General features: G+C 39.8%; 1 protein-coding gene and 1 long non-coding RNA gene across 4 annotated transcripts in view; one reads left to right on the top strand and one right to left on the bottom strand.

Moving 5' to 3' along the window:
• The window catches only part of LOC139993742 (uncharacterized), a 63,328-nt gene extending 46,388 nt beyond the window's left edge, over nucleotides 1-16,940 (bottom strand). Inside the window, exons 1-2 of the long non-coding RNA XR_011801449.1 lie at nucleotides 16,606-16,940; nucleotides 16,227-16,518 (exon numbers count right to left, since the gene is read on the bottom strand). This is a non-coding gene — a long non-coding RNA (uncharacterized lncRNA). The remainder of the gene's footprint in view (nucleotides 1-16,226; nucleotides 16,519-16,605) is intronic.
• LOC139993740 (hemicentin-2) overlaps nucleotides 1-23,733 on the top strand; it is a 258,897-nt gene that overhangs the window by 2,373 nt on the left and 232,791 nt on the right. The window lies entirely within an intron of this gene.

A 23,733-nucleotide genomic window follows, 5' to 3' on the forward strand; every position in this document is an offset into this window, starting at 1 on the left:
AGACCATATTAATGTCTAACGACAAGTGTACAAGGTAACCGCACTACAAGCTTGTCTAAAAGTAAGATCTTCAACGAGAGTCGCACTAATTTTAATAAGCAGCGCGTACTCGAGAAACAATTAATTCGAAGGTCGTGTTTGCCGCAAAAAGTTCGGGAGAACTATCGATCAATTTTTTGACCATTCGGAAAACCAATTGAGATTTAACGAGGTGGGAAAACACGCGTACAGTGCATTGTTCCCGATCTGCGTTTGTTCAAGTTGGAAAAAAGAGAATGGTTTTAAACGTTCTGTTCGCGGCTCTGCTATATACGCATGCATGTACCATACATATTATGCAGCTACCCAGCTACAGAACGGTAGACTATGCGTTAATAAGGGGAAAAATCCCTTCGTTCACCTTTGTTCGTCAACACCTGCCGCATCACAGACCGTAGAAATGCTATTTCAGCTTACCACCGCTTCTCTAACGAGCGATCAATTCCGCATCCCTAGGAACCTTTGATAATGCGTGGCCTTTGTTAAACGATAGCAAGACGAGTCGGCTTTCCCCTCTTTATTCCTTTCTCTGTTTCAGAAAAATGTATGTCGCAATTTAAAACGGAACAGAGATAAAACTCCGTAGCGGCGAGAACGTCTCACGGTCTTGTTTTAAAAGAAAATTCAATGTTAAATTATGCGTTATATCGTACAGAATACTTCAAATATGTAATACGATCTACGCTCGGATTTAATATAAATGAAACGAGACTTTCTGTTATTGAAATAATAAATTCGATATACGTGTGTAGTTTTTTATATATATATATATGTTAGTGTCGATGAACTTGCTTCCATTTTAATGAATTCTTATCTAATTATAACATAGCTACGATAGCATTTCACGTATATATACTTCAAAAGATACCGACCTTTGACAGGAAAGCTAATTGCTCGTCTGTTAGAGTAGCAATATTTCTTCTACGTGGAGCAGAATTTAACTGTTATATAAATCATAAATATCTTGTCAAAAATGAGGTAAAATACATGTTCGTAGAGAAACGTTCTTCTTATCTTTAATGATACGATTCGCATTTTAGTATTAGCGTAGTCGCGTTAAGGTAGAGATTAACGTAGAATAGAGAAATTGTAGTTGGAAGGAGACGATTGAAAGATGATCTTTGAACTTTTGGCCTTAATACGAACGAGGTCGTTGAGGAGCGAGCTTCCGATTCTTTGGAGAAACGCTTAAAATTCAAATGTGAGTTCGGTGTCTTCTTAGATTGACTGGAAGACTAATACCGAAGAAGGAAGAAGTCTCTGGAACGAGAGTATAATTTTTCTATAAATCACGCTAGTATAATCCTCAAAATTTGTCAGCACTTTCGATCGCAGAAACGATAGGTTACGATCTTTTTATTAACGCTTTTGAATATTTCGCTTTAAAACGATCTGATCGACGTGGATTCATCGCGTAACAATGGAGCGCGTTTTACTTGCAACTGTAGCATAGAGATTTCAACAAGAGAGCTTTTCAAGCATTCAAACGCAAACGGTGATCTCCTTCCCCATGAAATATGTGACTGTCAAGCACGATATATTGTTTAAAGTTCGGAGGATGCCAATGTCTTACGTTAACCACGTAACATTAGGAAACTTCCTTCAAACGTTTGATATTAACAGAGAAAGATACCATTTTTACTATACAAATCGAATAATTAATACACGAACGTGAACCAACGTTTACAAAGGTTGTTATCATAAAGAAATACTCGTGGAGAATTTTCAAACGCGTGTATTTCTAAGATAGTGCATTAAAAGAGTGTGCGCGCGTGTGTGTGTACGTTCCATGAATTCTATTAGCGACACGACGAATAAAACGGTATCGGTTGAAAAATCGATCGAAATGGAAAGAGATAATACGTAAACATTGGACAGTTTTCTTTAATGTCAGCGTATAGGGCACGAAAAGAAGCAGACGCGTATTACGCTTGAAATTGGCGCAGTGGAGGTGTAGCCTGGCGAAGAGGAAAAATTTGCCACTGGAAAAATTTCCAAGCCGTCGTTTGTGTATGCATGCATTTATCCGTGACATGGTTAACATTCCGCTACGGCGAGAAAAAAGGTATTTATAGAGCGATATCGCGGCGAGAAGGAAGATCGGATAAGATCGAACCGCGGGTAGCAGGTGCATTTCTCGGAATCTGACGCGGTTGGAAGGAAGAAAAAAAATTTGGTGGTCTCGTTTCACTTTTTAGGGGTTTCGCGGCGCCGAAGATTTCATCATAGCGAATGTAGAGGTAAAGGGATGGGAAGAAGGCAGGGGAGTATGTAGGGATCAGTTGAGCGGAAAGCTCTTTCGCTGCAAAATACTTGCAGCTATGCATGCATGAATACCGGTATTTGGAGGCCATACAGTCGGTGAATACCAGTACCCGCGAGAGATGGGTGAGTCGTACAACCGATCGAACGTGTATTCATCCGTGTGCCGGTAATTCGTGCCCGACACGTTACAAACGAAAAGGACGATAAACATTTGAGCAAGGTTTTCCAACATTTGTATAAGCAATCGAAGATAAACGAGTAATCTTCTTTTCATCGCAATTCTGATTTTCCAATGTATGCATCGACTATTTGCCGTTATTATAAAATCATCTTTCAGTTTCGTAACGGCTATACCGAATTCCTTTCTAAATATTCAACTCGATAGTTCAGATATTCTACGAAATACACCTACCTACACGTACGATAACCGACGCAACGAACGAAAATCTTGGAAAAGGCGAACATGCGATACGAGTTATACGGATAGATACGTACGTGTACTTTACATGTATTTGCCGTTTAGTGTTAGTTACCGTGGGACGAATTACGTGGCTGTTGCGTATTCGATAAACATAAATCGTTGCCTCTTAAGATAACTGGAAGATTTTCGGCACGCGATAAAACTGTTTCCTACGTGATTTACCTACGACGCTTCTTTCATCCGACAGATTTACTTTCTTTTTATAGTCGCTTTCAAGCAAGAGATCGCCGAAGGTTTTTTCACTCGATCGTTGGATCGCGCTCCTGGGAATTGACTTAACGCTGAGTTTCTATGTAAATTGTGGTTCGCGGCGAGATCTGACGGTGATTCGAACGATGCGTTTAAACGTGTCTTTCTTCTACGTTCCTTTCCGATCGACCGTTCCCCAACTTTCAAGTATCTACAGAAAATTCCATTTCTGGATAGAATAAATTCTTTGCTGCATTTTTCCTACCTTAAAAAGAGAAAGAAAGAGAGACAGGGAAACAGAGAAACGTATTTCGTGTACTTCTGTTAATAATATCGGAGAAATGCTGCAACTTGTTTAGTATAAAAATGGTACAATTTTTTTGTAACGTAAATGGCAGTTGGAAACCGATATACGATACGTGCTGTTTTACTCGGAACGATCAAATATCTGGCAAAACACGGACGATACGAAAAAATGTTTCGTACGAAAGTTGCACGGTATCGAGGGGGGCGTATTTTTTTCCTCCTATCTGTTTGGTCTTGCGATGACCTTGCAACCTGCTGTAGAGATAACGTTACAATTTTTCAATTGTTATTTCCATCTTTTATTATATGTCCTTGTAGCTAACATTCAGATGTTTTCAAAACGCTACAAAGTTACGTCCTACACATAATCCAGCACTAACGTTGTTCGATGTTCCATCGTACAGAAAGATGTTTTCGATAGTGCTGTTACTGGTATGACATTGTCGGAACGCAAGCTCACAGTTTTCCAATGTTTCCAAAACAGCTCGTCAATTCCCGAGCGGTAAATTTCGGTACGAACATAGTTGCTTGTATAGATCTGATTTGAAAGTTCGTATGCTGATGCCAGATGCTCCAAAAGACGCGATTTCATAGTATTTTGAAAACATCTGATTATCAACTAATAGAACATGCGATAAACAACGGACATATCCATTTCAAAATCTTAGTGTCGCCTCCAAAGAACGTTTGAAGGATATCGCAAGATCAAAGAGATAAATAACGCAGTGCGTGGTTCCTCTCGATATCGTACGACTTTCCCCTTAAACATATTTTCGTGCCATTCGTATTTTTCCAGATATTTGATCGTTTCCAGTTAAACCGGGCATGTTGTACGTAGTTGCATGTAGAGTAACGCGTAATGACCTGTAGAACTAGAGACCACTTTTACCTGGCTCGCGCTACCGTTTCATTATTCAAGGTAGGAACATTGAGGGAAATTGCGCGCAATTGGCCAAGCGCACGGGCAATTCGTCTTTGCGAAAGTTTTATCGGCTAATGAGTATATAGGTAACACGGTGGCTCGTGCGTTCGTCATTAGTCATTAGCCAGTTTCGTCGAGCGAGAATTCGTTTTAATGAATTTTACGAAACTCGTCGATCACTCGCGTAGCGGAAAAAAGCTATCGCCGTTGGCCGGCCGCTCTTAAATATTCCATTCCAAGATATATCTGTCCAGGGATTAAACTCGATTTTTAATACGCGGGATTATAAGCGAAATTTCATTTTTATATTTACGTTTTAAAGTTAGAAGCGCCAACAGTCTCAAAGCAATCGCGTCGCTTCGCATCTGGCAAAGGACTTCCCATAGAAATGTCGTATCGTATTTTACGTTTATTCGTTGTTTGTTTTCGAAGAGATCGATTAAAAATATTGCTGGCAAAAAAAAAAGCATCTCGTTGTATCGAGAAATTCGGTACGCTATTACGTGCATATGGCAGAAGCATGTAACGTTTCGGTAGTACTTAAGATTTATTTGACATTTTTTATAAACAAACACGTAATATGGTAACGTTCACCACGGTCAGAACCGAGATTTATGTGACGATCTGTGCGCGATCGATCGGGTTAACAATCGCATGTTAAACATATTTCAGATGAAAAAATACGACGTAAAATAAGATAACAATTGATGTTGTCTGTGATTAATTTTTAATTAACTTTCACGATTGGTTCGTAACGAGGAACGGAATGAAGTCAAAAAAATGTAAACAAGTATTTTCCATTGCTGGTCTTTGTGACACGCTAATGAGTAGAAAATTTAAATAGCAGCGAACAAAGTTGCTTAATTGCTCCTGGTTGAATAATTCCTGAAAAAAGATCGGCCAAAGAAAACCGAGTGGCCGTAAATTATTAACGACTACTTAGCGAAAAATTATAAATAACAGATTCAGACGAGTTTCGAGTCGGTGCTTAAGAGGAGCTGGTAAAATATACGGGATTTTCACGCTATCAATTCTCAGCGTTTTTCTCGTTACCGACAAGTACGAGGAAAGATGAAAGAGAAAAAGAACGACTAGTTGAAAACCGACTGTGCGCGTATTCGCTATAATATCTTGTTCGCAAGTACGAAGATACGTTTGCATTTTGTTGTTGCATATATAACGTAAAGTCTATATGTGTAAGTATTTCGTTGCAATTAACGAGAACACGAATTCAGTAGTAAACGTAGCAGCCAAATGGAAAGGAATAAAATACACAGTTTACGAAAGTCACAGAGCTTGCAGAAATCGCCAAGATTTAGTTAAAGAGGTGAAATGCCATTTGACCCGCGTCCACGTTGACGATCGCGCAAAGAATAACCGAGAATATCCTTGACGTCGCGTCGCTTCGCCGTCGCAGTCACAAAACCGTTGGGACACGCTAACCCACCGTACGACGCGGCACGGAAGAGAGCTTAATTTATGCCACTGTCAAGCTCAAGTATCTTCGCTTTCTCTTATATCTTCGCTTATATCAGGGCGACGAGAACCAAGCGACCGGTCGCGTTCCAACCGTTCGAAGTATCGCGTTTCCTGCTACGGCCAACGAAAATGAAATCCAAACCTAACGTTGTTCTGTTTGCTATTTTTATGTACGCGTGTGCGTATTGTACGTGTCTATGTGTTTCGCATCGCTATATGTATATATGTAAATCGATTAGTGCGAAGACATTTACCTTTTAATTCGACGAGTTCCGTAACTTTCTCGCTTACTTATTTGTATAATTCTCTTCCTTCTCTGTACCCTTTCTTTGGCCGTTTTACTTTTTGCGTTGCTGTTTCTGCTTCCAATCGGAACGCTTCTCCTCTTTTTCCATTTTCCTATTTTATAACGCCGGTAGCAAATTACGTAGCAGTAGTTTCTGCTTAATTATTTCCCTTCCTTTTCAAGAGATTAGACGTTCCGGTGATAGTAATTGATGGGATTAGGCGAGTTCTCACGCGCCCTTGATGGCTCAATATCGTTTCTTTTTTCTCCGTTAAGAAAAGATACTTCTCGGTTCGACCCGAATCACGTCGTATCGTCCCTCGCAGGCCTACCAGGATAACGGCGAGAAACGATGAAATAACCTGACAGAGTCATTCGTGACAGGCCATTCGACGAAATCTTCGCAAGGCTTCTTCCCCATTCCTCTATCGCTTTCGAGTTTGGTTATCTTCTCGTCGGAAATGAATACACACACTGCCACGATTCCATGTCGTCGTCTTTTTAGCTATCGTCAACTTAGCTACTTTCTTTCAACGGTTAACGTCAAACAAAAACTTTACTTCGGTGCGTTTCACGCGTATACTCGTCGTTGCTTGCATTTACTTACGCGCTCCACGATCTAACCCCATGAGAGATTTCTAAAACTAAATTTCGCAGTTAACTGGTTAATTTTCGTGGCACTCTGTGCGTAGCTGCGTTAATATTGTGTTTCCTGCATATGTTTCGTAATATTATTTAAATAGACTGATCCATTATGCAGTGGACAGTGAAAACAATATATATATACACACTTTACGTGGCTAACAACAATTTATGGTTATCATTGTTCCTCGCGAACTGATTTTCCACCGAAATATTTCCTAGCAATGACGTTTAATAGCGTCTTATTTTAACGGCTAAATTATCCTACAACGATGAAATGTTCGTGTTCCTAAAGACGATGAAAATCCTCTTAACTATGATCGCGAACGTACCATGATAAAATATAATTAAAAGCACCGTCCAATTATTTACGTTACGAAATGGTTACTATTATTATGAAATTCGTGTATGACGGACGTTTTGGAAGCGGCGTTGTTTCAAACGAGGATACGCGAGAAAGTTTGGCGCGCGATCGTGTTGGAGATTTGCACAGAGGCCCTTTTAAAGCCTGCCAACGATTCCTTCTTTTCTCAAATCTCTACAAATACCCACGCATTCGAGCAGAGCGTCGCAGCTTTGCTTACTTGCTTAAAAACGTATACAAATGAACGCTAATGACATAAACGTAACGATCATTGTAAAGCAGAGAAGAAAAGCAGTTTCTACCGACGCGGTAGTGGTTTGCGTTAGCGAGCAAGCTAAACTTATTTTTAGTTGCTCTGTTGCTTGGAAGTCGGTAGGTAAACATCTGGACCGCCCAGCATCTTGGCGAAAGTATCACTGTTAATGGCGACTACATTTTCCAGCGTAGCTTGAATGCACCTTGATACGCCCTATGCCACTAACAGAGCTTAGTTCTAATGGTCTGTGCCTCGTGTTACCCAGCTTTCCTATTCTTCCTCCCAAACAAATATCTCAGCTATGATAGTTAACCCGTATCCAGCTACGTCGGCTGAGAGAACGACGAAGAGTGAGGTCTGCGAACGAACGAGGAAGGAAATACTATCCAAGAAGAGAAGAGAGGCTTCTCGTTGGCTCGTAAGGTGGAGTCAGGTTGTTTAAGAAATCTCTTGACGAGGAGAAAGAGAGAGAATGAGCGATTAGCTCGTTTCCTTCCTTGCAATCAGAGAAATAAGAAATAAGAATGATACAGCGACTAATTGTAAGAAAGAGGAAAAGCTAGTAACAGAAAGAGAGAGAAAGAGAGGCGGTAACTAAAAAAAAAAAAAAAAAAAAAAAAAACAAAACAAAAAAAAGAAAAAGAAATATAATGGAGGAAAAGGAGATGGAAGTTTCTTCGAGAAAAGCTGAAACTGTTTACCAACAGACGTAGACATTTCGAAAGATCACTCTACTCGACGCGAGAGATTGGATGGTTGGATGAGGAGAAAAATAATTTCTAGGTAAATAGAATTTTTCGTGTTATCGGTATTTGTGAGCGTACGATTAGCATATTTCAACGCTGTTCTTCCATCGTGCTATTGCGAGTGCTGCAAGAAAGAAATTACGAATTTGTTTTATAACGTTGTTCGTATTTCTTATTCTTTTCATTCTTCAAACGACTTTAGAGCTTCGTGCTGGTGTTTTTTAAAGTTTAAATTCTTTGCCGGTATCGTGAAGTTCGTGAACCAGTAACATTTTCAATTGTGTCGCCCTACGAAAGTGCTGGTAATTACAAAAGTTTCACGATTTCAGGTATTTTCAGTAGAAATTGCACCCGTAATAGCGCTGATATACCTAGTGCGATGTACAAGTCTCTGCAACTTTTTTTCACCATAAATTCCGAATGTTCTTAAGAGGCAACGAGCTCCGTTAAAATTCCGGTTTACGTATAAAACCCGTAGAGATGTAAGCGAAACCACGAACGAACTGTCCAAGTAATGGAAAAGTTACAACGAACGCGATGTGCTTTATTACCTATCTATCGATAGTATCGTATGGCTACGACAGATACAAACGATTCGTATGAGAAGAGTAGACTCAACGTTGAAGTCGTTGTTCTGACATTAACCCAAAGATAAATCTTTCTCCTCAACCTATCTTTGACGTTTCGCAAAATACTAGTACTTTCTGATATTTCCACGAATTTCTGGTCGGAGACGGGACGATGATAAAAAAAAAAAAAAAAAGAAATGACATTTTCCGTTGAATGAAGTCGACTCGAAATAAAAGTGTTCGGACGCGGTATAAATTTCGCTTGTACACGAGAATATAACTATGGTAAATTTGCTTGTCTACGACTACGATACGATCTACCATAAACAGAGCAGTGGAAAGGAAACGCGTCGTGTCGCGTCGAGTTGCACCGCGTCGTGCGCGTAATGTATAACGAAAAACCGCAGAAGCTCGACCACGAGACTCTTTCAATTCTCTTCGAAACGACGACTAATTTTTTCACGGCTCGACGACGAGTTGCATTTTGGATACGAGATTTTCTACGAATCCGACGGTAAGCCGAGAATTTATAATAGAACGTGATATTGTTCCTGAGATTTATCGACCTATATACGTACATGTATTTTTTAGTTAATTTTAAACGAACGTTTTTCTCGTTGCATTTAACGTAGAGTTATATTCTTCAAACGGAATATACTACGAGCATAGCATGGAGTATTCTAACGTGAAATATAACACAATTTTTAAAATACATTCTCGTTAGGGTATATTCGTATCTTTGCCAATGAAAGCAATTTGAACCGGTGGTAATTAATTTTGTTTTTACCGTGCAGCTTGATTTCTATGGGACTTGTACTACGAGTGCCAGTCGTTCTTTCTCAATTGTAACATTTCTGCTGCATTTAGCGGAGCGCGGCTCGTCAGCGTCTTTCGTTGTACCATAGATCCCCACCGAGCAAGTAATTGTCTCCTGTAATCCTACTTTTTCTTGCCAGTCTGTTCCACAGAAATTTCAAGGACGAATTCTACGTTATCACCGTTCACGCTTTAAAGGATTTAATCACGGTTTGATGGCGATAGAGACCGAGAGAACAGGCAATTGCTTGAATTATTTAAACGAGGTTCGTTTCGGGCCAGCTTCGCTGAGACGGCTTCAAATCGAATATAAAGGTAGAATTCTACGAGAAACCGAGATCGTTCGTTCAGCCAATGCTGAATTGCGTGAATCTAACGAGCAACGGTCAGCGATCTATAATTTCCTCGCATAACCCATCCGTGTCAATGATCACTTGAATTTAACTTCTTGCCGGTTCACCTGATATTCTCACCCCCTCGCCCTCCCCCATCATTTTTCTTCAAAATCTTTCCTCTTAATACCTCGGCTTATCAGCTGCCTCGAGATTTCTACGGTGAAACCTAATTTATCAGCGCCGAACCGCACAAACCGTTTCTTCGGTCTCCTTGCATTTACGTAATTGAATTTCAACTCCTGCTTTTTTCCTTATCCGATGGCTGGTTTCTGTCGTCAACTTCACAGCCTCCCTTGGTACGCTTATATCAAGATTTCTTTTATTTTCTTTTTGTTTTTTCTTCTTCATGTTGTTTAAAATGAAAGAGTACATCGTCGTTCGATCGTTCGCGAAAGATCGCTTATCGGCATTTTATATATTTACGAGTGAAATTGTTTAGGCGAAGCGGGACATCGTATCTATAAAATAAAGTTTGTAGCCGCGTATTAAAATCCTATCTCTTGTTTCCTTTCATTCTGCGATCCTTAAGAGGAATCGAGCCGTAGATAATGCGAAATGTTTTAGAGCTTTAAACTATCTATCCATTTTCAACGAACTGAATTGTAAACGTTTTAGACTGCAATTTCGAAGAGTTTAAATGTTTCTCCGGATCGCCGGTCTAATGTTAGAAACTAAATTACTTCATCGCCGCTACGAAGCTTTCAATTACAGTTCTTACCAGTACAAGGCGATTACGATAAATTTCTACCATATATAAAGTTTCTACTTTAAGCTACTTTTCCTTGATAATTTAGACATTGCTTGGTACCGAAAGTTATATGATTTCGAATTTGTGACACGCAAATCCAACTTCCATTTGTTACTTGCTTCCAGATCGAATATATCGAGAGAATGGTAATAGACGTTAATTTACTGCTACGATAACATCTCGTTATTAACTCTACCACTTTCAACGAGATCGCACGATTTAGCCTATGCGATATCTGAAACGGTTCTACGGAAGAACATTTGACTTGGAACGACTCGAATCTCTGGCAAGCTACCTATCTATGCACGTACGTATCGTGCGTGCATAGCGATTTCCCTGATCCTTTAGGATGAATTATTAATTGCCAATAACATCGAAACGAACGAAGCGCGAACATTTTGTCTGGAATAAATTAAATCGCGTGGGAAGATAAAGAAATAAGGATAGAAGACGAGAGAATTTATATCTTGACGCGAAATGAAATATTTCAAAGGTGTCTTTTATTTCGACGATAATCCATTCGTACAGGCTAAGAGGTTGCCTTATCAAAAACGCTGGATCGATGAAAAATTTTATTTAATTTTACGTCATTAACTTGAAATCCAGTAATGTCAGATTAATATAATAGTTGGAATAGTTTTTATTTATTCTGGACGTGAGATTTTGACCAGCGCGTTAATACGCTCGACTATACGCTGGAAGTAAAATCTGATGTCAACTTGAAAGTTAAAGAAAAAGGGAATTGCCTATAAATGACAATGATTGATCGACGTCTATTTAAAAACTCGTTTAAACGCTGTCCATCATCCCTCGAGGTTCTTGAATTTTTTAATCCTACGTAACTCTTGTTAATACCGAAAACTAATGGATTTTACTAATGGTTGTTTTGTCTCGTAGATAAATAAATTAATAAATTAATAAATAACACGAGCGTACGTTTATATTTTCGTACATGCACGGAGGTGCAACGAGCAGAGGTTTACGGATTTGTGATTCTCATCAATTTATTACTTATATTTTGCGTAGCAATATCGGTAAGATTATAAGCGAAACTTTATAATGCAAGAATTCATGAAACTTTCAGTCGCTTTACAAAGTCGTTTTATACAGAAGTTGCATAATACGCGTTAATTGTATATAGAGGCAGCAGCTGAAGCTTCCTATGAAAGTCGGTATTATACACGAGCACGCGTATAATACATGATGCACTGGTATCTACACGTAATTTAAAGTATCAGGATTTATGGATAGCACGAGAATAGCCATTATTATTTATCGACGTTCGTTCAGTGTCTGACCGTGGATCGATGCATAAAATATTGGTTATCGGACCTCCGTCACGCTATCGTTCTCATTGTCAGCATCGCTTATGAGTTTCCATTGTTTGAGCTTGTACCGTAATATCTTTTTAGATGCGAGGAAGATTTTGCAATAATTGACAATGAGAGCCAGCTTCGGGGACGATGTTTCTCATCAAATAAAACCGATACGTTTCATTAATATTAGATACAATTGATCGTACCAATGGCTATTTCGTCGAATTATTCAATTTATCATAGAATTCATTATTTTAATCCGTCTTTGTAAATACGCGTTATATCGTCTACAAGGAGAATATACCTTCTTTCCGTAACAAAAGAAGCGTCAGAATTATAGATGCGTAGTTAATAATTAGAATTAATAATCGGAAGATTCTCTCGCTTCTCAATTTTAAAGTCTCTTAAAGTTTTAACATACACACGCAACGCACATTGTGACTGTACACACAGTGAAACTTGCAAAGTGAAATTAAAAAAAGAACGCGTAGCGTGTACGTGTAAATTTTTGGGAAGAATGCGGCGGAAACAAACCAGGTTGTCGAGCAAAGACAAGAGTTTCGATCGAGCGTTTTTGCATAAACTAAATTGTTACTTCGATCGATAGTTTTTGCGTTAGCTGGAAACGCACGACCGTCATACCAGCCGCCCATATGGCATGCGATTGAATTATGGACAGATCATGTTTCACCATAATTACTTAGCTGCTTTAGTCGAAACACGTGGACAATGTACCGGGACAGCATCGACCATTGAGCCCCCTGACGCAGATCGGACCAATCCAATCGGATAGCAGCTAGTTCTGCTGACGATCCTCCAACTAACCGAAGGATGTCTTATCTATCAGCGTATTAATTCCGTGGTACGCTACGATAATATTCGATTACAAGAATAGACAAGAATAGCGGAAGCAGGTCGTTCGAAATATCTGTATTCTCTTTGTTTCGACGCGTACGCGTTTCAACATAATATTATACGTGGCAACGGAATCGTGTAACGTACGATCTATGTCAAGTGTGACACTCGGCGTGTAATGTCAAGCTGATGCATAGCTCGGAGTATTGACTCGTCTATCTATCCATCTATTCATCTATGCTTCTGTTCCTTGAATCGCGCACTGTTACAGTTTGTAGGAAATAAGGGATTGGTAATGCGAGCAGACAGACACGGTGAACACGGGATGATTACACGAGCTATCTTCGTTGTGTGCCGCGCCCCGCTTACGAACCGATACTATTTGTCTCTCGTACACATCGGTCAATTAAGGCCTATGTGCTTTTGTGTCCTTCCAGCGAGCAAACTTACCCGCGCGCGCTCTTCGTCCCACACCGTCAGCCGTCGCTGACAGTGCTGAGCATTGCGAAACGTCGCGTCCTGCATTCCAGATTCGTTTCGACTAGTCTTGGGACAGACAGAGAGAGCAGCGCATAATTGGAAAGCAAAGCGAACGTAATCGTCGTATTTCAGGATTCCGAGGCTAAAGGTTTATTTCCCTTCGGTGAAATTGGCCTGCGTTCGATCTAATTGCGCTTTATCTTTTCATTGCCGTAATCGTAGAAAATAGTAGGTAGTAATCGTGTTCTCTCGAATTTCACGCGTTACATATTTCGCTATTTGTTTCGTCTGTCGTGCAATAACGTTGCAACGTCTTTTTCTTCGGAGAAACGCGACAGTAACGCGACTGGTTTACTAACTCGTAACTCGTAAGGATTATTGCGGTTTACTAACCAACAGCAACGATACTATCAGGTTCTTTCAGAAAAAAAAAGAAAAGAAGGCGAACTAACATTATCGTACGACGGTAAGAAATAGCGAAATATGTAACGCGGAAAGTTGAGAAAAATACGATTACATCCTACTATTTTCTACGATTACGGCAACGAAAGGATAACGCGTAATTAAGCCACGCGCGAATCAATTTCACCGAACGAAAATCAATTTATGGTCTGTGAATGCGACGTTTACATTCGCCTCGTTTTCCAATTATGCGCAGCTCTTTGTCGCTCGTTTTTTTATTCGTTCTTAATGAAGCATCCGTTTCGGGATCGTTGCGTCGTGACATCGGAATTTTTGGGATCGCATCATCGGCAGTAAGTTGCCCGAAGTACAGCTCGACCGTGTTACGAAAGGATAGGCCATATATAAGCAGCTGTTATTGGCAGGCTCGATATACGCGCGATAATACGACATATAGAACGCGTATACCGCCCACGTTCATTGCCTAATGGCTCATATGGTGAACATACAGCAGGTGCACTGTGTGTATACCGTATGCTTGCTCCTTGCAGCATACTATGGCACGTGTAAATTGCCGCCTAGAAATATCAAACCTACCTTGTTCACGAGTTACTTACTCTCTCGGCCACAAAACTATCTTACACGATATTATTATATCGTCGAACGAGTATTACGTGATTATTCCTTTGTCGTTATTTCGAAAAACATCGATCTCCGTACATACAACTTTCATACAACGATATTGGACTCGACGAACACATAGTTTTACGAAATCGCGATATTTGGAAAACGCGACAAGCAGATTCTTTCGATTTCTTTTTCTCTTATCTTTTCTAACGTTGCATACTGCATATGTATAAGAGAATTTGCCACGCAATGACTATTATGATTAGCCATTATATGAACGTAAACGTATTTAAACACGCATTGGGTTGGCCACAAAGTGATTGCGGATTCTGTCATTAGGTGGTATTGACAAAATCCGCAATTTCTGAGACTGAAACACGAGCGTGTATTTCACTTTTTAAATAAAGACGGACGATTTATGTTTCAATTGTAAAAAATTTGTTCAGAGAATATAGACAACGAGATAGTCAAAGTTGTAGCAAACAGCTATTATTACCGTGATCTCGGTTGTAAATTTGTCAGCCAATAATAACGTAGTTCTGTTGGTCGCGTGATCGGTCCATTTGCTTCGAGATAACCCGAATAATTGAATCGATTGCGTTCGTTGTATGCAGCAGGTCGACGAAGGTGTAACGATATCATGGTGTTTCGCAGACGTGTTTTACCACACGATAGTTTTACGGAGATATTATAGGTGCAAATGAATGCGCCAGATTAAACGCTACAAGGTGGTGATAAACGCAACCGTATTGTCAGATATCTCGGAAAAGAATCAACCTCTCTAGTTAAGTGGGTCGCGAGCCGACAGAACCAAAGATCCTTCGCTTTCCGGGCAAACTCGCTTGTTATCAGTTAACCAACCGAGGCCCTCGATGTCTATCTTTGTCGCGATCTACGCATACTAAATCCGTTTTCCTTCGCCGCTATAAATCTTGCAGCGTGTAATTAAGATAAGAACAGTACGAATATGTCCGGGAAGAACTTTTGTGGTTGAATAATTAATGAAAACGTGTGATAAATTCTGCGACGACGTATGATGAATGTGTACAGTGTGTTATTTATCTAGGAACAGTAGATATGGAAACGAGCATGCGAATGTGTAATTAACGTGAACAGACGTTAAAATCGTAAATATACTCCTTTGATAATGTTCTCTTTCTTCCCGCTCGTACTTGCATAACACGGTAAGAAGAACTCGAACAATCGTCAAATAAACGCAGAGTGAGCGTCTAAAAATAAAAGTAGCTTGCTTGATATTGACTTTGACGTGTCTATCCGTGGTACGTTAAGCGATCTAAATTTAAACCCTTTCTATTCTTCATAATAGAATTAAAATACGTATGGAGATCTATTTTCTTTTTATCTTTACGCGGTGATAAATACGACAAGTCGTAACGTAAATATTCCGCCTTTCCTTAATACGAAAACATACTAAATTAACGATTAATCTTAAAAAATATGATTAATAAATAAATATATTAAAATAGTGGGTGTCGTCTCTTGACAAGTAGACAATGGATCGTTTTAATGTCTCGAGGCTCGCGAGAGAAGCTGATAGAATTGTCGGCATTGTGTTATTCTCCACAGTCTACAGTTTATAGTCTACAGTCTACAACCAACAGTGAACGGTGTTACAACTTGTAAAATTAATATTCCTGGCGCGTAATCTCTCCTGTTTAGGGGTAGGTACGCATCAACAAGTTCACCGCTATAGCGGTGCGCCACAAAGACAATGAATCCGGCATATTTGTTTTTCTACGCGTAGACACTTACTTTTAACGTGGAAAATAATCGAATCGGAAAATCCGACCTTTCTGTGAAACTAATATAGTACGAGTCCTATAACGATATATCGACATAATATTCCACTTATTCTATGTGTATAATAAAATTACATAGCGCGTAGAAATTTGTTCGTTTAAGAAAAAAAAAAGCTCGAGAGCAATGGACGATGTAACGCGATTGTTCGCTACCGATATAATATACGTGTACCACGTCAAAGATAATTCTCCCAAGAATTTGCTAGAAGCTAAAGGATATTACCTGAAATTGCAGAGGAGAAGAACTTATCATGGTCTAATCGGAAGGCGAGAATCCCAAACAGGGCAAGTAGTACGTAGCTACGCCATGCATGTAGTCGTAGATGCCAGGTCGTATTTGAAGCAGGTAGTAGCTAGCAGCTAACTTGGACTTGCAAGCCAACTCCATGCTCCGCAATTCTAGTCGGTTATTCGTACCATTCGTACGCTTGAAACATCATCGATAGAGTGGTAGACCTTTCGTTTATCGTCTAATTGAAATTCTACTTTCGTACAAGGACAGTGGCGAGGCAGAGCTGCGTGATGGCATAATTAGTAAGAAAAAAAAAAAAAAAAAAAAAGAGAGAGAGAAAAAAGAAATGGCAGAAATGGCGCGGGCTTACGTTTCGAGCCTCCAGGCGTTTAACCACGGTTGCCGGAAACCCAGTGGACGTCGATGGTAGCAGGGGAAACCAATAAAACACACGTGGCGATAAATCGCGCGTGGTCGCGCGGGCGTCGTCGAGCGGGCAATAATGGGTACCTCGTGGCTGGGCAAGCTGTCCTACCAAGCCGGAAAACGGGAAGGGTTACTTTCAGATCCCACGTATAGCGAAACTCTAGTGCGGTTGCTCGTTCGTCCGGAAGCAGCCGTGTACTGTGTACTAGGTCACCGCTTGATCTATCGCATGTCGTTCTAGTCTGCGCCACTCGTGCTCCTCTTACGAAACTCCTCGCTATGAATTCGCATTCGTTCGACCATCTTGCCATCGTTATTAGTTTATGCGATCTTAACTATACGTTCGTCCTATCGATATACGACGATACGGACAACAGAGAAATAAGGTAGATAATTATACCCGATATGACATATATTAAAATATGAACTTAGATTTCAACACTAGAACTACCACACCAGTGAAATTCACTGGTTTTATTTTAAAATTCCTATTTCATGTTGTATTTCTTTCCGCAATGATGCAATGACTTTCGCAACGATAACTAAAAGAATAATATTATTTTGCTTTTTATGTATTCAAACTGAAAATAATTTTGTATCAAGGCTACTTATGCCAATACCAGCCAAAATGATTGGTACTTGCCGAAGCGTAAAAGGATCCTGCAATCTGTTTATCGAACCCCAATTAACCAGTTTCCTCGTTTTGTACAATTTTCCACACGTTTTTTAAATTTGTACCGCGTATCATTCGGTATGATGATATCAGTTATCAAGAAAATTCCGGATCGATCGCTAGATCGCTAGATGCTAACACTAGAAATACCACACCAGTCAGAATGAGTGGTTCTACAATTTTCTAAATGTGTCAACCCTCGTTTAGGGGTCCCAGCTGGATTAATAATACCAAAAAATGTACTACATAACGTGGAATTGCATCTGTAAGAAAGTAATAAATCAATAAGTATAAAAATATTCTATTATTACGTATTTTTTAAAGGTCAGTCATTTTCGCTGGTTTTGGTATAAATAGCTTCGTGTTAACTATCGGTAGTTCTAGTGTTAAACGCGATATTGTATCGTACGTTAGACGTCTGTAATAGACGACATGATAACCAGGTCGTGGAATTATTTCGCATTCGATAATCCGCTAGATTGCTCGGAAAGTTTCTTTCGTTTTATAAGGAAATAATAATACATGCGAAACATTTCTTGTTCTATATTATTTTATTGAATTATGTATTCATTTTATTCTATTGCCACAGAATGGATCATACGTAATTCAATAAAATGATATAGAACTAAAAATGTTGCGCATATATTATTATTTTCTTTTAAAACGAAAGAAACTTTACGGACAACCTAATATAGAAAATAAGGTGTCGTGGAACTCTTAAAACCCGTTTGTCACGGCGTAAGAAATGGGAAAAAAGAAATTCTGGCACGTTGACCGCGAGATGTTCTCAGATCAATTGTGTAGGCGTCGTAAAGACGATATCCCCGAACGACTTTGAAAAGAGGGACACGCCGTAAACTTTGTATAATACATATTGAATTTGTTATTTAAATACGATATACGATATGCTCGTTCAAGGATACGTGAACATTCGGAACTGGATGGACGCGATGATAGGAATTTCAAATACTCTTTTTATCAGCGATTCTGTTTAAATTTAAGGTACGCGATGACTGCCATCCGTGGCAAATATCGCGTATGATGATATTCGGCAATGACGGAAGCGTATTATTATTATAAATTTAGTTCGACTTCCTATGTGGATTTAATATACAGTAACAACGAGTTTATATAATATCGCCTGCTTTTTGCGTGTACGATTATTCGATATTCTAGCTGATAAAATACATAATGTAAATAAGCTGCTGCCTTCTCTAGAGAATACAAAGGAGTGCACAGTTCACACTACAGTCACCTCGGAATAAAGTTGAAAACTTTATGGATAAGATTATCCTTTCCTAGATTTCTCACAGGATCTTGAGAAATAGCAATGAGAGCCCGAAAGAAACGGCTATTTCGCGAGACAATATCAGCTTGTACCGCAAAAGGAAACGTGTACGAACGTAGAGTTTCGATCACCTCGTAAAGGTGCTCGAACAGCATTTTCATCTTCTCTATATAAAATATAGCTTCGGTTACGAAATCAACACAGCTCTTTCTATCTTTCTAAGGTCCTGCTCGTTTCAAGCTCCTGTTAAGTTACAGTCTTTTTCGAAACATTTCTCAGACGAACACGCGTATACTGAGATACAGAAAGCAGTGTACGGTGCTGTTGCGTATACGATGTTGCTCTATGCTAAGCTACGCGTGCAGCACTAGCAACAGCAACAATTTCTCGCTTACGAAAAGGGCGTTGAAACTACTAATTCTGTTTGTAGTGGTAGAAGGAGACGTATATTTAGTATTTATAGTTTATAGCACCTCTGATAGAGGTAAACGTACATTTGAACTAACGTACGTACGAAATAACTAGTTCACCTGGCATTCCTATATACTACGTTTACATACGCTGTATACCAAGTTTACGTATCCTTCTGGAGCTACAGGTTCCTACAAAGGTGATTGCCACCGTTTGCCAGTTCAAAAGTACACGCTTGTCGATTACTACGATTATCACGATTTAATGAACTTCGTGGCCGCGATATATTCGTTGGTTACATTATTCGTCTCAAATAATCGTATTACGTATCGTCGTTATTGGAAAGGTGTACGTCTCGAAGTTTCTTATTTAAATGGAACGGCGGCTCGGAATGGCTCTGTATTCAGCGCGCTGCCGGCTGAGAACATCTCTAAAAACATTATTTTATAAGGCAGAAAAATTGAAACAGGTAGGGTACCTAATTTTTGCGGTTAACCTTTCAATTAGCCCGCTTTCTAAAGAGGAACATTGTTTTTTGCGTTTCCGTGAAATGAAATTGCAAGCCGCCCTCCTGCTGCTTCAAGCTTTCGACCTATTTCAGGCTCGAGCATTGTGGCGCGTAGGAGAAATGCATAAATGAAATTTTGTTTAAAGGAGATGCACCTCAACGATGCATCAACCGGTTCTTCGTTAATATTCCTGCGCGATACGTTGCGTTTACTCCTAACGTATGCTTGTTCCGGAGAAGCTTTCGATTATGTGGAAAGAAAAGAACTCGGATGATATTTTCACGATAACGCGTGATTCGAATTCCGGTCCACAATATACTCCAGTTTGGCGAAAGTTTGTTTTCGAGAAAAGCACAATAGTCTCGTATGATGTGCGGCGGTGCGTACGTCGTATAGAATATAAAAAAGCGTTCGGCCGAAAACTTTTCTTTTCTCGTGCTTTCGTTTTTATGTCTGCCATTGTATTCTCTTCGCTATTCCTCCATGTATCAAAATTTCGAGGAAAAACAGCGAAAGGTGGAATAAATTGCTTTTGTAGGACAGTTGCCAGCGGAATGATCGAATATTTATATAAAGTGGAAAATTCCAACGTTTGCTTCCTACGATAACGTATACTGTTACATACACATGTCAATGGTAAAGTGGTAGCCGGTTCGTTAATTCCACTTTTATTTGTCGCATTGAAAATTATTCACCGCGTTGTGAACGCAAGTTAAAGGCAAAAAGTCGAAAGTCGAGTCAAATTGGACGATCGCGTTGCTTCGACGCGACTACATATCGACCGATATTTCGTCGCATTACAGTCAAAAGTGGAGCAGAACGAACGAATTCCTTTGTCCATTAAAAAGAATAAAAATTGAAGTATCGTTACATTACGTATAGTTAATGAATTCAAAGCCTATCTTTTATCGTTTAGCGAAATTATCTCTTTTTTTTCCTTAACATCTGCGTTTCGTTCTGCCGCAACGAAGTGGGTCGTCGTCAGGTTAATGACTCATTAACGTAGCTGGACGTGACAGATCTGCAATACTGCGGGCAGCATATTATACCCGTAACCCAGAAGTGGTGCCTAATTAACGCGTGGTATATCTTGCTTCGTTTCCATGTATCGAAATCGGATTCAAGCTCTCGCGTGTCTCGAATCGTAGAACGCGCGTGTGTTTCGCGAATGATCGCTCGAGTTGATAAAACGTGATGATGAAATTGATGGGCTCGATTCCCTGTATATTATATTAATTACATTATCGATACGAACTATATAATTAGACAAATCCTGATTATCTTTTTTAGAAGAATTTCGATGATCTCGAAACATGTTGCCGAGGACACCATCCGCAACGTAACATAATCAAGTTCGATCAAACTCGATATTTTTCTTTACGTTACAACCAAACGTTATAACTGTCTCAAGATAGATGTTTAAGTTATGGTGTGAGAGTTAATACGTTTTATTAAAAAATTTTCGTTACGAATAACCATTCTGCCTGATTAAAATTTTCCTGATTATCGGTATTCATTATCGATAACGGGAACTTTATTTTGGTTACGAACAACCATTATCGATGATGGAAATTTCATTTTGGTTACTGTTAACCGATATAAACGACCAAAATTTGTATTTCTTACCGGTAACCGTTATCTATGAGCTCAATTTTATTCTGATTACCGCTAATCATTATCGACGACAAAAGATTATCCCGATTACATTTGTTATTGTGAACTGGCTTTCTTTCGAATGAAAATTATTTTTTATTCAATCGCCTGCACCGCTTAAATAGCCTAACTCTAGCTACTCCTTTCTATTTACAATATTCAGTGATCGGAATTTTTATTACTATTTTCGTTGTATATTTTGTAATACCTCGTTTAGATTCACATCGAGCAAGTAACACACCGACTGCTTCACGCGGCGTACGTGATACCAAACATATTTTCGCGCATGTTGAAAACCAGAATCAACTACCTGTTTACGTATAGAAAAAAAATTGTTCAAAATAATCCCGACGACGCGCTTCAAATCGTTGACTATTCGACAACCCGATCTTCTGTTTTCTTGAAAAAATCTGTGTATACAAGTTGCTCGGAATTCTCGTCGATACTGGTTCGGTTGATAATTAAAAATCGAAAAAAGGAGATAGAATTGTTCGAATGTTACGAAAATTGGATTACGTTGGAGAGCGGCAGGCTACACGAGCCAGACGGCGAAGAAGCGACAAGCGACGCGGGAAGTTGCGTTCAACGGTGTAGCCGCAATGGATCGCAACCGGGTCATTATTCATCCGCGCTTTATACATTATTTCACGCTTGGATAACCAGATACTCGGCCTGCAGGCTCGTACAGCTCCTTCCTCTGTTTACGAGCCTTTCAGCGGAAATGGAAAATGTCGGGAATTCGCTCAAGTGCCTTGACACAAAACTCGCCACCGCGCCACGCCACGTTCCGCTCACGGCGAATGCAATCTGCGACGCTCGCGTTGCATCGAGAATAGCTTGCGCCTTCGGCGCTTGCTACAGGCAGCTTAAACTTAAACCTTGCTTCCTTCTTTCTGTTAACAACCATGGACTACGGAATGTGGAAGGAGTTGCCGAGTTTCGAAGCTCGAACGAGAGCGCGGAACTTGCCTCGACAAGCTTTTGAGGCTGACACTTGGTCACCGGCGATTCCTATACTCTTTCTTTCCACTTTCTTCTTTCTTCTTTTTGCTCGGTGGGAAACGTGCCACGAATGCTAGTTTACGGAAAAATCCATGGGCCACGTTGTTTCGGGTTTGCCCCTATCGTCAGTGACACCTGTGACGCTCGTAACTGAACCTTCGATATGGATTGGCGTGACGCGTGCGGCTCATTCCACCGAACGTATATTTCACTTTCCTTCGAAACTGAGCTTTCGTACAACGTTTACAAATATTCGTCGATCGTGAAGCATAGGCACCCTGTCGCTCTCACTATAACCATATTACCATCTTAAAAAGTGTAGCTATTAGGTCGTGCAAAAAGTGTCCTTCGCTACGCAGCTGCTTTATTTGGCAATGTTTACGCAAACGTGAAACCTGATCTGTCGAATGTAAATAGAACGACGTAATAGAACAAAATGCGTCGTACGTAATTCGATAAAATTATATACAACAGGAAATGTCGTGCATCTATTATTTCCTTATAAAGCAAAAGAAACTTTCGAGACAACCTAATATTTTTAGACTCAACTAGCTCGTAAACTCATCTAGCTTCACTCGCTACATGAGTTATAACGTTTCTCCGTATCGTTACCTTGTTTTTCGATCGAAAGACACAGTCACGTTGATACTGACGTTATGATCGGGGCAACGAACGACTAGCGAACACGCGCCGTTCGAACGACACTGGTTAGCGCGATGTAAAATAAATAGAATCGTTTTATTAGATTATTTATTATTTTATATTAGACACGGTAGGCGTGTCGCAAATTCACAATAACATCGTAACGAATGGTACGGTTGCGTTGTGCCGGGCGTCGCTTGAGCTCGACCCGGTGTTACTTTAATGGCTTGATATTCGCGCTGCATGTAAATGCAAGCGGCAATAAATTTTAATTGATTTGTATATTTAAAGGGTCGTCGTTGTGAATAATTGGAATTCTACCGACAGGAAGAATGAGCGGGTAGGGTAGTTGCGTGGCAAATCATAAATCACGATCGATAGGACTTGTACGGTGAAGTATGTTCGAGCGCGTTAATACACGAACGTTTTCGATTTGCTGTTGAATTTGAAATCTATTAGTCTTTCTTTGTACACCGTGTTACGACGGATGAAATAACAGGTGTACACTGTACACGGTCAAGTTAACGCGCTGGAAAATTTAACGAACGGAAAATACAACGCTGCCAACTTTGTTATGCAATTATGATATTTGCAAAGAATCGGAGGTTGAAGCTTTTGTTTTTTTAAATATACGACAGAGCCGAGTACTCTTTGAGCGATTAAGACACACATGGAATTTCGTACGCGTTAACTCTTTGCGGACGAGCGCACTCTCCACTGTGATTCGCAGGTCGACGATGTTTTATACGAAACGAGATTATAAATTATAGACTTTCCGAAACAATGTTTAACGCGTAAGCTTGGATTAAGAGTACAGGTAACACGATAAAAGCTTGTTTCTCGTTTTCCTCCGGCAGATTATCTGTCTGAGCACGCTATACAATCTTTTCTTTT

This window comes from Bombus fervidus, chromosome 13, assembly GCF_041682495.2.
Source record: "Bombus fervidus isolate BK054 chromosome 13, iyBomFerv1, whole genome shotgun sequence".
Lineage (NCBI taxonomy): Eukaryota > Metazoa > Arthropoda > Insecta > Hymenoptera > Apidae > Bombus > Bombus fervidus.